The following is a 15,379-nucleotide window of genomic DNA, read 5'->3' as shown; positions in this document are numbered from 1 at the left end:
AAATCAAAGAAGAAATAAGGAAATAAATCAAAATATGCATAAAACAAATGAAAATGAAAACACAACAACCCAAAATCTAAGGGATTCAGTAAAAGTAGTGCTAAGGGGAAGGTTCATAATAATACAAGCTTACCTCAAGAAACAAGAGTAAAATCAAATAAATAACCTACCTTTACACCTAAATCAACTAGAAAAAGAAGAAATGAAGAACTGCAGAGATAGTATAAGGAAAGAAATCATAAAAATTACAGCACAAATAAATGAAAAAGAAACAAAAAAGAGTATATCAAAAATCAACAACTCTAAAAGCTGATTCTTTGAGAAGATAAATAAAATAGACAAACCATTAGCCAGACTCATCAAGAAAAAAAGGGAGAAGTCTCAAATCAACAAAATTAGAAATTAAAATGGACAAATCACTACAGACAACAGAGAAATACAAGGATCTTAAGAGACTATTATCAGCAACTATATGACAATAAAATGGACCTCTTGGAAGAAATGTATGAATTCTTAGAAAAGTATAACTTCCAAAATTGAACCAGGAAGAAATAGAAAATCTTAACAGATCCATCACAAGCATGGAAATTAAACCATCATCAAAAATCTTCCAACAAACAAAAGTCCAGGACCAGGCAGCCTCACAGCTGAATTCTACCAAAAATTTAGAGAAGAGCTAACAGCTATCCTACTCAAACTCTTCCAAAAAATTGCAGTGGAAAGTAAAGTGCCAAAATCAATCTATGAGGCCACCATTACCGTAATACCAAAATCAGACAAAGATGCCACACAGAAAAAAGAAAACTACAGGCCAATATCACTGATGAACATAGATTAAAAAATTCTCAATAAAATTTTAGCAAACAGAATCCAACAACATATTAAAAAGATCACACATCATGACCAAGTGGGCTTTATTCCAGGGATGTAAGTATTCTTCAATATTCACAAATCAATCAATGTGATATACTGCATTAACAAATGGAAAGATAGAAACCATACAATTATCTCAATAGATGCAGAAAAAGCCTTTGACAAAATGCAGCAGTCATTTATGATTAAAAAAAAAAAACCATCCAGAAAGCAGGCATAGAAGGAACATACCTCAACATAATGAAAGCTATATATGAAAAACCCACTGCAAACATTATCCTCAATGGTGAAAAATTGAAAGCATTTCCCCTAAAGTCAGGAACAAGAAAAGGATGCCCACACTCACCATTACCATTTAACAATTTTTTGAAGTTTTAGCCATAGCCATCAATAAAGGAAAAGAAAAAAAAAAGAATCCAGATTGGAAAAGAAGAATTAAAAGTCTCATTGTTTGCAGATGGCATGATCCTCTACATTGAAAATTATAAAGATAACACCAGAAAATTACTAGAACTAATCGATGAATATAGTGAAGTTGCAGGATATAAAATTAACACACAGAAATCCCTTGCATTCCTATACACTAACAGAAAGAGAAAGTAAGGAAACAATTCCATTCACCATTGCAATGGAAAAAAATAAAATACTTAGGAATATATCTATCTAAAGAAACAAAAGATCTATATATAGAAAATTATAAAATACTGATGAAAGAAATCAAAGATTACACAAATAGGTGGTGAAATATATCATGTTCGTGACAATATTGTGAAAATGAGTATACCAACCAAAGCAATCTATAGGTTCAAGTAATCCCTATCAAGCTATGAATAATATTTTTCACTGTTTTAGGACTAGAACAAATAATTTCACAGTTAGTATGGAAATACAAAAAGCCTCCAATAGCCAAAGCAATCTTGAAGAAGAAGAATGGAACTGGAGGCATCAACCTGCCTGACTTCAGACTATACTACACAGCAACCTTCATCAAGACAGTACAATACTGGCACAAAGACAGAAATATCAATCAATGGAATAAACTTGAAAATCCAGAGATAAATCCAGGCACCTATGGACACTTTATATTTGACAAGGAGACAAGACTATACAATGGAGAAAATACAATCTCTTTAAAAAGAGGTGCTGGGAAAACTGGTCAACCACTTGTAAAAGAAAGAAACTATAACACTTTCTTACACCATACAAAAAAAAAAAACAACCTCAAAATGGACTAGAAACTGTAAAACTCCTAGAGGAAATATAGGCAAAACACTCTCTGACATAAATCACAGCAGGATCCTCTATGACTCACTTCCCAGAGTAATGGAAATAAAAGCAAAATTAAACAAATGGGACCTAATTAAACCAAAATGTTTTTGCACAATGAAGGAAACTGTAAGCAAGGTGAAAAGGCAGTCTTCGGAATGGGAGAAAATAACCAAATGAAGCAACTGACAAAGTATTAACCTCAAAAATATATAAGCAGGTAAACACCAGGAAAACAAACAACCCAACCTAAAACTAGGCCAAAGAACTAAACAGATGTTTCTCCAAAGAAGACATACAGATGGCTAACAAACACAAAAAGATGCTCAACATCACTCATCATCAGAAAAATGCAAATCAAAACCACAATGTGGTACCATCTCATGCCTGTCAGAATGGCTGCTATCCAAAAGTCTACAAACAATAGAGGAGGATGTTCAAAACAATGGAGAGGGTGCGAAGAAAAGGGAACCCTCTTACTCTTTTGGTGGGAATGCAATCTAGTACAGCCACCATGGAGAACAGTGTGGAGATTCCTTAAAAAACTGGAAATAGAACTGCCATATGACCCAGCAATCCCACTGCTGGGCATACACACTGAGGAAACAAGAACTGAAAGAGACACGTGTACCCCAATGTTCATTCTGAAAGAGATGGGAATATCAGACCACCTGACCTGCCTCTTGAGAAACCTGTATCCAGGTCAGGAAGAAACAGTTAGAACTGAACATGGAACAACAGACTGGATCCAAACAGGAAAATAAGTACATCAAGGCTGTATATTGTCACCCTGCTTATTTAACTTATATGCAGAGTACATCATGAGAAACACTGGGCTGGAAGAAGCACAAGCTGGAATCAAGATTGCCAGGAGAAATATCAATAACCTCAGATATGCAGATGACAACACCCTATGGCAGAAAGTGAAGAAGAGCTCAAGAGCCTCTTGATGAAAGTGAAAGAGGAGATTGAAAAAGTTGGCTTAAAGCTCAACATTCAGAAAACTCAGATCATGGCCACCGGTCCCATCACTTCATGACAAATAGGTGGGGAAACAGTAAAAACAGTGGCTGACTTTATTTTGCTGGGCTCCAGAATCATTGCAGATGGTGACTGCAGCCATACAATTAAAAGACGCTTATTCCATGGACGGAAAGTTATGACCAACCTAGACAACATATTAAAAAGCAGAGACATTACTTTGTCAACAAAGGTCCATCTAGTCAAGGCTATGGTTTTTCCAGTGATCATGTATGGATGTGAGAGTTGGTTTATAAAGAAAGCTGAGTGCCAAAGTATTGATGCTTTTGAACTGTGGAGTTGGAGAAGACTCTTGTGTGTACGTTGGACTGCAAGGAGATCCAACCAGTCATCATGGGGGAGATCAGTACTGGGTGTTCATTGGAAAGACTGATGTTGAAGCTGAAACTCCAATACTTTGGCCACCTGATGGGAAGAGCTGACTCATTTGAAAAGACCCTGATGCTGGGAAAGATTGAGGGCATGAGGAGAAGGGGATGACAGATGATGAGATGGTTGGATGGCATCACCAACTCAATGGACGTGGGTTTGGGTGGACTTTGGGTGTTGGTGATGGACAGGGAGGCCTGGCATGCTGCAGTTCATGGGGTTGCAAAGAGTCAGACACAACTGAGCGACTGAAGTGAACTGATGGCAGAAAACACTACAATATTATAAAATAATTAGCCTCCAATTAAAATTGAAAACAAAAGTTACATACTTTTCGTCATTGAGATTATCATATGTTATATGAACCACGTTCCTCTAACGACAGGACCTTTGAAATGCCTGTGGTCAGACAGACATGGTACTTTGGAAGACAGAGGAAGTGAACTATGAGTCCATAATTGTGGGTAGCCTAAGGAAATTGAAAAAGGCATGAGTGACATTCCTGCTGACACCGTGATTATAGTGCAGTATGAGTCACATCAGATATCTGGCATGCAGAACTGTAATATAATACATTATTCTTTTAAAGGCACTAATTTTGCTGTTATTGTTTTGGTAGGTACAAGAAAGTCATACAAGAGGCTAATTAGAAGTATTTCTTAGTTTTCAAATATTTGACAGTTTTCAAAGACTTTCATCTGATTACTTATTTCTAGGTTGATTCCACTGTTTCTGAAAACTAGTTTCTATGATTTGAACTGTTCAGAATTTATTTAGACCATTTATGTCTCCAAATGTGGTCTGTCTTGCTAAATGCTCTCCATGCATTTCAAAGAAAAGTTTATCCTGCTATTCATGATGTGTTCTATAAAGGTGGATCACGTCAAGTTCACTGAGTATAGTTGAAGTCTAGTATATCATTACTCATTTTCATCCTAAATGTTATATTAATTTAGAAGAGAGGGATATCAAAATATCCTGTTCTATTTTTGGACTTGTCTGTTACGTTGCAGTTTGTTCTATCAGATTTTGCCTTTTCCAAGGGAGAGGAAACCATTCTTTTGGGTCTTTTTATAAGAGGATATTGAAGGTGGGAGGAGAAGGGAACGACAGAGGATGAGATGGTTGGATGGCATTACCAACTCAATGGACAAGAGTTTGAGCAAACTCCAGGAGCTGGTGATATACAGGGAGGCCTGGCATGCTGCTGCCCATGGGGTCACAAAGAGTCGGACACGACTGAGAAACTGAACTGAAGGATATCCAAACAAATCTCACAGAACTGAAGAGACTTCAAAATAATTTATGTAATCTAAGTAAGCTTAATTACTTGCAGATAGTTGTTCAGTAAGAAAATTTTGTTGTTCAGTTGCTAAATTGTGTCTGACTCTCCAACCCCATGGAATGGAGCACTCCAGGCTCTCAACTCATGTCTACTGAGTCAGTTATGCTCTTGAGCCACCTCATCCTCTGTTGCCCTCTTCTCTTTTGCCTTCAATCTTTCCCAGCATCAGAGTCTTTTCCAGCAAGTCAGGTCTTTGAATAGGTGGTCAAAGTATTGAAACTTCAGCTTCAGTAAAAAAAAAAAAAAAAAAAGAAAGAAAGCAGTTATTCCATGTAGCCTTTTTGCAACTCAGTAACATATCTCTTCTGATTACTTGTTTGAGGGTTCTTTTTAAACAACACTAGTAGGTGGGCTACAGTCCATGGGGTTGCAAAGTGTCAGACTTGACTGGGCGACTGAGCAGGCATAACATCAAGAAACCAGGTTCCCTATACTTTGTGGCAACAAAATTTTGTGAGTAAACACAGACTATCTAGTGTGAGGCTCTTACTCTAATATCTTCTGCCTGGGTGCCTCAAGAGTGAACAGAAAGCTTTAAAATTGTAAACTTGAAGAGACAATATCATTATTAGTAGGCTATACTTGTTGGCTTTAATTAAAAAACACAGACAGTTCTTCACAATTGAGTGATGTGGAACTTTTCTTTCTCTTTCAGGCATCTGTTCATTTTAACCATTCTTATGAAGACTGGCTGGAAAACAATGGATTGAGCATCTTCCCTTTCCACCTAAGATGGCAAATAGCTATTTGGCACTGTGGAAAACAAGGATGCATTACCAGTGGTACTCTGAATATTCTTTTTTTGTTTAGAATTTTCACTGTGATCATGAGAAATAGTATGCTGAAATAGTTGCGATCATTTTTACTCTTAAATTTTAAAATGTTGACTGTTTATATACATTCTGACTTTTCTGTTAACCCAAAGGATTGAATAATTTTGCTTTTGTGTATATTAGAAATCAAGAGAATTCATAGCTGGTGTCATTTGGGGTTTACTAAACTATTTAGTTAAAACCTAAAATGTACATGTAGCACTTAAATCTGATGCCAAATTCTTGCCTTTTCATTCTTTATGGTTTTCAGAATCTTTATAGTTGTTGTTTCAGTTCAGTTCAGTAACTCAGTCATGTCCAACTGTTTGCAACTCCATGGACTACAGCATGCCAGGGTTCCATGTAATTGTTTACTGCTGCATAATAAATTTCTACTAAACAGTACTATACATGGGGTCACAAAGAGTCGAACATGACTGAGTGACTTTCATTTTCACTTTCAAACTTTAAGAGGCTATAACCAACAAATTATCTGTGAGTCAGAAGTCAGAAGTTCAGCCATATTTTAGTTGGGTTATCTCCTTCAAAGTCTCAAGATTTTGGCCAGGTTCTACCCTCTTATCCAAAGCCTCAACCAGATTAGGATCCACATACACACTCATTTAATTGTTGCTGGCAAATCTAATTTCCTTGAGAGATGAAAGATAAAACCCTTCATTTCATTGTTGGTTGTTATTACCTTCTAACTTCTTATCACAATGACCTCTGCAAAGGGTAACTTGCTTTATCAAAACATGTAATCCACAAGGCAATAAAGAGAATCACAGAAAATAGAAAGCACAGTCTTTTATATTGTAACCACAGTTAGAATCACTTTGCCTTATTCTTTTTAATAGATACAAATCATTACATCCTCTCAGAGAGGGAATTACAGAAAGGAGGCTGGAATCCTTGATAGTCATCTTTGAGAGAAGCATACCAAAGAATCTAATCAATAACACTTTTATATAAAGACATAAGAATCTAAGTGGACACTGTGATTGTGTAATGTGAATTATAATGTGATATGTCATACTTTTAGATTGCAGACTTTTTCTAATAATTCACATCTTAAAGCACATGTGTTTCCTATACTTTATCACTTTGCTTTCTTCTGACATTCTCTTCTAATAAAGTTATACACTTACATATCCCACTTCCATAAGCCATGGATGTTATGTTTCTAATCATTTATGTTAAAGATAATTACTGCTAAGTATTAGTAACACATTTTTAAAAATTCATCTGTTGTGGGGCCTCTATTTGGTTGATGCATGAGACTGATCTAGCTGAGTAGACATCAGTTGAAGACAGTAATAGAGAATTTCTTCTGTGGTAATAACTCTTAGAGGCTAAAAAATTAGCTACAAAATACCTCAGAAGAGATGACTTAATTTTCTTCAGTAAGCATTTATTGAGTGAAGCACTTGCCATTTGCTGAATTCTGCATGAAGAAAAAAATCTAATCCTAGCCTTCAAAAAGATTTTATTTTTGTTGCTGGTGTGATTGGCTGTAATTGGGCATCAGACAATATGCTATATGAACAGAAAATACTTCCATATATCAAAAAAAGTATTCATCTTTAACTGAATTCTGCTCATTTTTATGAGAAGTTGTAAATTAACAAAAATGTGTTATAATTAAGTAATGGTTATAGGCATGTCATTGAATAGACTATTATATATGCATTAAAAATTATTAGAAAAATGAATTCCATAGCTAGGACAGAGACATCTGGAACCAACATTTTAGATAAATATCTAAGCAGTTTAGAAAATGATTTACAGAATTTTTGTAACCAATGGCACAACTTGGAAGTGATTATCTTATGGAGAAAGATTCTTGGCTATCTTTTTTAAAAATTGTGTAATGCAGGTGTCGCAGTACCAAACTTCACACACATATGCAATGACTTAGACATATATAACATATTAGGAGGGCACACTTGCAAGGCAACTTGCATTTCTTTATATATGTGCTTAACACGATTATCTAAATGTTCTAAATGCTCTACACTCTGCCTTGAATTTTAATATGAATAGGACGTTGAGTTTGGAACTTTAAGTTTTAACACAGAACAAACATTGTCCTCTCTTGGTGCCCAAGTATGTCTTTCTCATTGTGTGTATGAACAGGTTCCTGGAATAAATTTACCTGTCAACCAATTGACATGTTTCTTTACTGCAGTGCTCATTAGTAAAATTGTACATGAATTTGGGATAGCTGCTATTAGTTGATGACATTTACTTCCCACATGCAATAAAATTTTATATTAGGAAGGCACATTACTGAAATCTGCTATATCTGTTACCTTCAGTTCAGTTCAGTCGCTCAGCCATGTCCAACTCTTTGTGACCCCATGAACCGTAGGATATCAGGCCTCCCTGTCCATCTTTCAGTGTCCTATCTTTTTGCCTTTTCATAGTGTTCATGGGGTTCTCAAGGCAAGACTGCTGAAGTGGTTTGCCATTCCCTTCTCCAGTGGACCACATTCTGTCAGGCCTCTCCACCATGAGCCATCCCTCTTGGGTGGCCCAACATGGCATGACTTAGTTTCATTGAGTTTGACAAGACTGTGGTCCTGTGATCATATTGGCCAGTTGACTGTGACAGTGTCAGTCTGTCTGCCCTCTAATGCCCTCTCTCAGCGCCTAAGCCTCTTACTTGGGTTTCTCTTACCTTGGTCATGGGGTTATCTCTTTGCAGCTCCAGCAAAGAGCAGCCGCTGCTCCATACCTTGGAGGTTGGGTAGCTCCTCTTGGCCTCTCCTGACCTTGGACATGGGATATCTCGCAGTGGCCGCCCCTGCGCCGTGCAGCCGCTGCTGTGTTTTGTTAGTATTTCTCTTTCCTGAGTATATTGCCTACTGCCTATGTCCATGGTTAGTACTTAGCTGTAACTTCTCTTTATTCAAACTTCTACCATGTGATTCTCCACGTGAGGATTCTGGAGTGGGTAGCTATACCCTTCTCCAGGGGATCTTCCTCATGCAGGGATTGAACCTGCATCTCCTGTATTGCAGGCAGGTTCCTTTCTGTCTGAGCCACCAGGGAAGTCCATACAAAAGAATAAGATATTAGTAAAAATGTTCATTTTACCACGCAAGTGTCTGTATCCTGGGACTTCCTTTTCCTAGGACAGTTAAATTCTCACAGCATTTCAAGGTTTTTATCAGGTTGAAATATTTTTCTCTGTCCAGAACTGGCTAGAGCAAGATAACTGAAAGTGCAATTTATTAATAAGTATCACAATCTATCTAGAAACTGAAATAGAGGGAGAACAATTAGAAGTTGGACTGGTGACAAGTACCATGTCTCTTTCTTAAAGCTGACTATCCTATCATTGAATTATATCTGAATATTTTAAGAGTTTACTCAAATAGTACAACAGTGATTATAGAGAGAGCAACTTTTAGCACATCTAGGCTCTGCTAATAAATCCTGCTTTAATAATGAAGTGTAGTTATAAAAATGTGTTTCATTCTTTGGATACATAGGCCAGATAAGAGTGAGAATTACTATTATAGAGCAGCAGATTTGATCAGAACAAGAGTCTCAGTTCAATTCAGTCACTCAGTCATGTCCAACTCTTTGCAATCCCATGAACCACAGCATGCCAGGCCTCCCTGTCCATCACCAACTCCCACAGTTTACCCAAACCCATGTCCATTGAGTCGGTGATGCCATCCAACCATCTCATCCTTTGTCGTCCCCTTCTCCTCCTGCCCACAACCTTTCCCAGCATTAGGGTCTTCTCAAATGAGTCAGCTATTCACATCAGGTGGCCAAAGTATTGGAGTTTCAGCTTTAACATCAGTCCTTCCAGTGAAAATTTAAGACTGATTTCCTTTAGGATGGACTGATTGGATCTCCTTGCAGTCCAAAGGACTCTCAAGAGTCTTCTCCAACACCACAGTTCAAAAGCATCAATTCTTTGGTGCTCAGCTTTCTTTATAGTCCAACTCTCACATCCATACATGACCACTGGAAAAACCATAGCCTTGACTAGTTGGACCTTTGTTGACAAAATAATGTCTCTGTTTTTTAATATGTTGTCTAGGTTGGTCATAACTTTCCAAGAAGTAAGCATTTTTTAAATTTCATTGTGGCAATAACCATCTGCAGTGATTTTGGAGCCCCAAAAATAAAGTCAGCCACTGTTTCCCCATCTATTTCCCATGAAGTGATGGGACCAGGTGCCGTGATCTGAGTTTTCTGAATGTTGAGCTTTAAGCCAACTTTTTCACTCTTCTCTTTCACATTCATCAAGAGGCTCCTAAGTTCTTCTTCACTTTCTGCCATAAGGGTGGTGTCATCTGCATATCTGAGGTTATTGATATTTCTCCTGGCAATCTTGATTCCAGCTTGTGCTTCTTCCAGCCCAGCGTTTCTCATGATGTACTCTGCATATAAGTTAAATAAGCAGGGTGACAATATACAGCCTTGATGTACTCCTTTTCTTATTTGGAACCAGTCTGTTGTTCCATGTTCAGTTCTAACTGTTTCTTCCTGACCTGGATACAGGTATCTCAAGAGGCAAGTCAGGTGGTCTGGTATTCCCATCTCTTTCAGAATTTTCCAGAGTTTATTGTGATCCACACAGTCAAAGGCTTTGGCATAGTCAAGAAACCAGAAATATATATTTTTCTGGAACTCTCTTGCTTTTTCAATGATCCATCAGATGTTGGCAGTTTGATCTCTGGTTCCTCTGCCTTTTCTAAAACCAGCTTGAACATCTGGAAGTTCATGTTCATGTATTGCTGAAGCCTGTCTTGGAGAATTTTTAGCATTATTTTACTAGCATGTGAGATGAGTGCAGTTGTGCAGTGGTTTGAGCATTCTTTGGCATTGCTTTTCTTTGGGATTGGAATGAACACTGACCTTTTCCAGTAAATGCAGACCTACCAATAATTGCCTGAAATGTTAATTAACTTAATGCCCTAAAAGGAAAAGTGGATGACGAGTTAAAAAAAAGTTCAATATGCTGATCCATGTCACACAGACTGCAAATGAAAGGATGAAGAAAGACAATTCAGGCAAATGAAAATGACAGTAAAGTGTACCTAGTAATATTCATATCAGACAAAAGATACCTTAAGACAAAAGATAACAAAAAAGACAAGGAATGGCAATATATAATGGTAAGGGAGTAAATAAAAGAGTAGAATGTTATACTCCTTAACATATAGGCACCCAATATGGAGTACTTAAGTAAGAAACCAAGTACTAAGACCTAAAAAATAATTCACATTAATACAATAATAGGAAGAATATTTAACACCTCACTAACACCAATGAAGAGATCTTCCTACAGTAAATCAATAATGCACTAGAGATAATAAATGACACTCTAGGACAGTTAAACAACTGATATTTTTACAATGGTACATTTTCTCACCCACCACCACCCCTCCAAATACACATTCTCCTGTTTCAAGCAAATGGAACATTCTGTAGATAGACCACATACCAAGTCACAGAAGAACCTCAACAAACCTAAAAGCATAGAAATTGTATCAGGAATTGTTTCTGGTCATAAAATATGAAACTAGAAATCAACCACAGAAAGAAAAATGGGAAAAGGATAAACATATGAAGATTAAACAAAATGCTACAAAAAAAATGGGGTCAATGATAAAATCAAAGAGGAATCAGAATGTGATTTACAGACAAGTGAAAAGAAAAGTATGATAATCCAAAACCTATGAGATCTGAGACCAGTGTCCCTGATATAATGTAGGGGACATTGTTGGCAGGGCTGCCTTGTATTTTGCCCCATTGCCCATTCAGTGGAAGTAGACTGATAGTATGTAGCCTTCTCTCAGAAGTGTATGGTAGAGCTAAAGAAGAAGACAATTAACAAAAAATCATTTGAAATTATGATTGGTCAATAATCTCAGGACAAGATTAGAGAATTACTATTCAATCATAAGGCCTTTACAAAATGTTTGATATAAAAGCTTGAGTTGGGTATGTTGTAAAATGGGCTATAAAGGATCCTTATTCCTTTCTTACAACAGTTATTTTGGTGCTAATGTCAGTGACTCTAGAAAGTGCTATACTTAACAGTGCTATAATTGTCAGTTGACAGTGACTATAAACTGGCATTTATCATGCTACAAATTCTTTATAACTGTCTTAGTTTTTGGCTTTGTTTTGCTTATGTACTAAAATGAAAACATCCTGTGGAGAAAAAGAACTAAGAACTAGACTAAGAACTCTATTCAAATAATGGTTTCAAATGGGGGACTGCTCTGTACAGTGTAAACTAAGAATGTAAAAATAAGCCTTCTTCTGAGATAGGAGCAAGATCAAAGCCTCCAGTTAAAGCAACAACCTTTTGCTTTCCCTTCCATTATCTTGTGTTAACAGCAGTTGTTCATCAATCACCACTTCTGCTTCAGTGATCTTGCCTTCTCCTTATATCCTTGGGGACTTGGACTACCTGGGGAGGGGAGGAATCTGAGCTGTTTGAGCGTGAAGTTTATGGTGTACAAAAGACACCCAGATCAAATCCTGGGCACTGAGCTTTTGGAGGTATGACTGGTGAGCCTGCTCAGGTGCTGAATAAACTCTGCTATCCTGCATCTTCAAGTGCTGATTGTCTCTTTCCAATGCACAGTTTCCATAACAGTTCTGAAGTGAAAGAAAGCATGCTTTCACTTAACACAGACATATTGTATTAATTAAATTTTTTATCATTATTACTTATTTCTTGAAATAGAATCATTTCTGGCTTCCTCAAAGCAAAATAATATTATTCAATGACTAACTATATTTTCAATATTTTTATCATTTTAGCTTTTGTGATACAGGTAATTACCAGATATATTGCACTTTTTAAATCCAATTACATAAGGAATTCTCTTATTGTCTTTACTAGGTAGAATACCAATTATTGGATATAATGTTTTTTTGTGATTATGAACAATGCCACTTTCTTAGAGATGACTCTATAATTTGCTAGTTATGTAAATATCACTTTTGGTTTTATTCCATTCTTTGTTTCAGTCCATGTCGTAGTGATGTTCTTTATTTTTTGATCAAACAGATTCAATTGTGGAAAATAAAATTTCAAATTTCTTTTAAGGAACTTTTAAAGGGTAAACAGGTCATATTTCATAAGTGGTAAAGAAAGGATTAATATTGGGAAAAAAAACTGTCTTGCTTTGTATTTAGTTGGTGAAAAAGGTATAAATTATGTCAAAATGAGAATGTGTTATCATTAGAAATTAAGAGCTAAAGCATATTTCCTTCAGTTAGGTAGTATAATTATTTAACATTGCTTTTATAAAAACATGGTTAATAATTTTCTTTCCTTTGAGTAATTAATAGCTCATTAATGTTTTCCACATTTCTAATAATAATTTTAAATTACAAAATATTGTCCAACAGTCTTAATTTAAAAATGAAACTAGTGAGAGGGTAGGAAAGCAAGATGTTCTCAAGTGGCAGGAAGAAATAAACAGCAAGTGGCAGAATTTTCTTCCCCTTCTCTGCTGATGAAGTAGTTCTGCTTAAGACTAACCTTTTTTTATTTCCTCAAACCTTGGGCTGATTATGCTGAATAAACCAGTACTCATGAAAATTATTTTATGGATTGGGGATGACACATCTTATGCCATTTTATCTCAAAGATGAGAAACTGGTGAAACTGGAGAAACTGGTGAAACTCCCTCAGCCTAGAGGTGTCTTTCTTATCTAATTAATAAGCTTGCTAATAGACATAAAACACCTTTGCTGAAAACTAGCAAGGGGACATTCTTTCTGCTCCCTTCTGATGTGTGTGTCAGAAGCTTTCCCAGTCTCTATTATACTTTAATAAAACTTTGCTGCACAAAAAGTTTCAGGTAGTCAAGCCTTGTCTCTGATCACAGATTGAAATCCTCTCCTCTGGAAGTCATGAATCCTTGCATAACACATGGCTTACAGCAGCAACCTATCACTAGGGACTTCTCTGGTGGTCCAGTGTTTAGGACTCTGTTCTACAACCGAGGCCCTAGGTTCATTGCCTGGTAGAATGACTATGATCTCATGCAGCATGGCCAAAAATAAATGAAATATTTTAAAAATGAAACTAGATATTGAAATAAACTTGATACTTAAAAAAAGAAAAACACAAAAACCTATTGACACACACACACACAAACGTATGGACACAGAAAAGGCAGTTCTAAGAACAGGGTTTATAGCAATATAAAATTACCTCAAGAAGCAAGAAAAATCATTAAACAATTTAACCTTAACCTAAAGCAACTTGAAGAAGAAGAACAAATAAAATAAAATATTAATAGAAGGAAACAAAACCTGAATATTAGCAGAAATAATAAAATAGAGACTAAAAACAATAGAAATGATCAATGAAACTACAAGCAGTTTCTTTGAAAACAGATAACATTTATAAACCTTTAGCCAGACTCTCTAAGAAAAAGAGAGGACTCCAATCCATAAAATTAGAAATGAAAAGGGAGAAATTACAACCAACACTGCAGAAATACAAAGAATCTTAAGATACTACTGCAAGCAAATACATGCCAATAAAATAAGCAACTTGAAGAAATGGGCAAGTTTTTGGAAAGTTACAATCCCCTAAGACTGAATCAGAAATAAATAGAAAAAGTGAAGAGAGCAATCACACAGAATAAATTGAACTGGTGATTTAACACTCCCAGCAAACGAAAGTCCAGGAACACATGGCTTCACAGATGAATTCTACCAAACATTTAGAGAAGAGTTAGCACCTATACTTCTGAAATTCTTCCAAAAATCACAAGGAAGGAATACTTCTGAATCCATTTTATGGGGCCATGATCACCCTGATACCAAAATAGGACAAAAACATTACACACAAAAAGATAACTACAGAAGACGTCCAAGATGATAGAAAAAAAAAAAAAAAAAGATGGGGCGATCACTTCCCATCCACCACAAATACATCAAGAATTCACCTGCATGTGAAACAACTCCTATATAAAACTTCCTGAACACTGGTAGAAGACCCCAGACTCCCCAAAAGGCAGGCCGATCTCCTCAGAATGAGGTAGGGCAAAAGATAACCTGGGAAAAAACTGCCATACCTGTCAGCAATCCCACTATTGGGTCTATACCCTGAGGAGATCAGAATTGAAAAAGATACATGTACCCCAGTGTTCACTGTAGCACTATTTACATAGCTGAAACACGAAAGCAACCTAGAAGTCCATCAGCAGATGAATGGATAAGGAAGTTGTTGTACATATACACAACGAAATATTCAGTTCAGTTCAGTTCAGTTGCTCAGTCGTGTCCGACTCTTTGCGACCCCATGAATCGCAGCACGCCAGGCCTCCCTGTCCATCACCAGGTCCCGGAGTTTCCTCAAACGCATGCCCATCGAGTCAGTGATGCCATCTAGCCATCTCATCCTCTGTTGTACCCTTCTCCTCCTGCCCCCAATCCCTCCCAGCATCAGGGTCTTTTCCAATAAGTTAACTCTTCACATGAGGCGGCCAAAGTACTACTCAGCTATAAAAAGGAATGAATTTGAGTCAGTTCTAATGAGTTGGATGAACCTAGAGCATAATGTACAGAGAAAATTAAGTCAGAAAGAAAAACACAAATACCCTGTTAATGCATATACATGAAATGCAGACAGACAATACTGACAGCCATATATGCAGGGCAGCAAAAAGAG

The 15,379-nt window shown here is 36.6% G+C and overlaps 1 pseudogene; it reads right to left on the bottom strand.

Annotated features, from left to right (window-relative positions):
- Positions 1-8,587, bottom strand: part of LOC133053551 (eukaryotic translation initiation factor 1A, X-chromosomal-like) — a 37,740-nt pseudogene extending 29,153 nt beyond the window's left edge.
- Positions 8,588-15,379: the final 6,792 nt, after the last annotated feature.

This window comes from Dama dama, chromosome Y (assembly GCF_033118175.1).
Source record: "Dama dama isolate Ldn47 chromosome Y, ASM3311817v1, whole genome shotgun sequence".
Classification (NCBI taxonomy): Eukaryota; Metazoa; Chordata; class Mammalia; order Artiodactyla; family Cervidae; genus Dama; species Dama dama.
The sequence above is the reverse complement of the archived record's forward strand: the minus strand, read 5'-3'. Positions and strand labels throughout refer to the sequence as shown.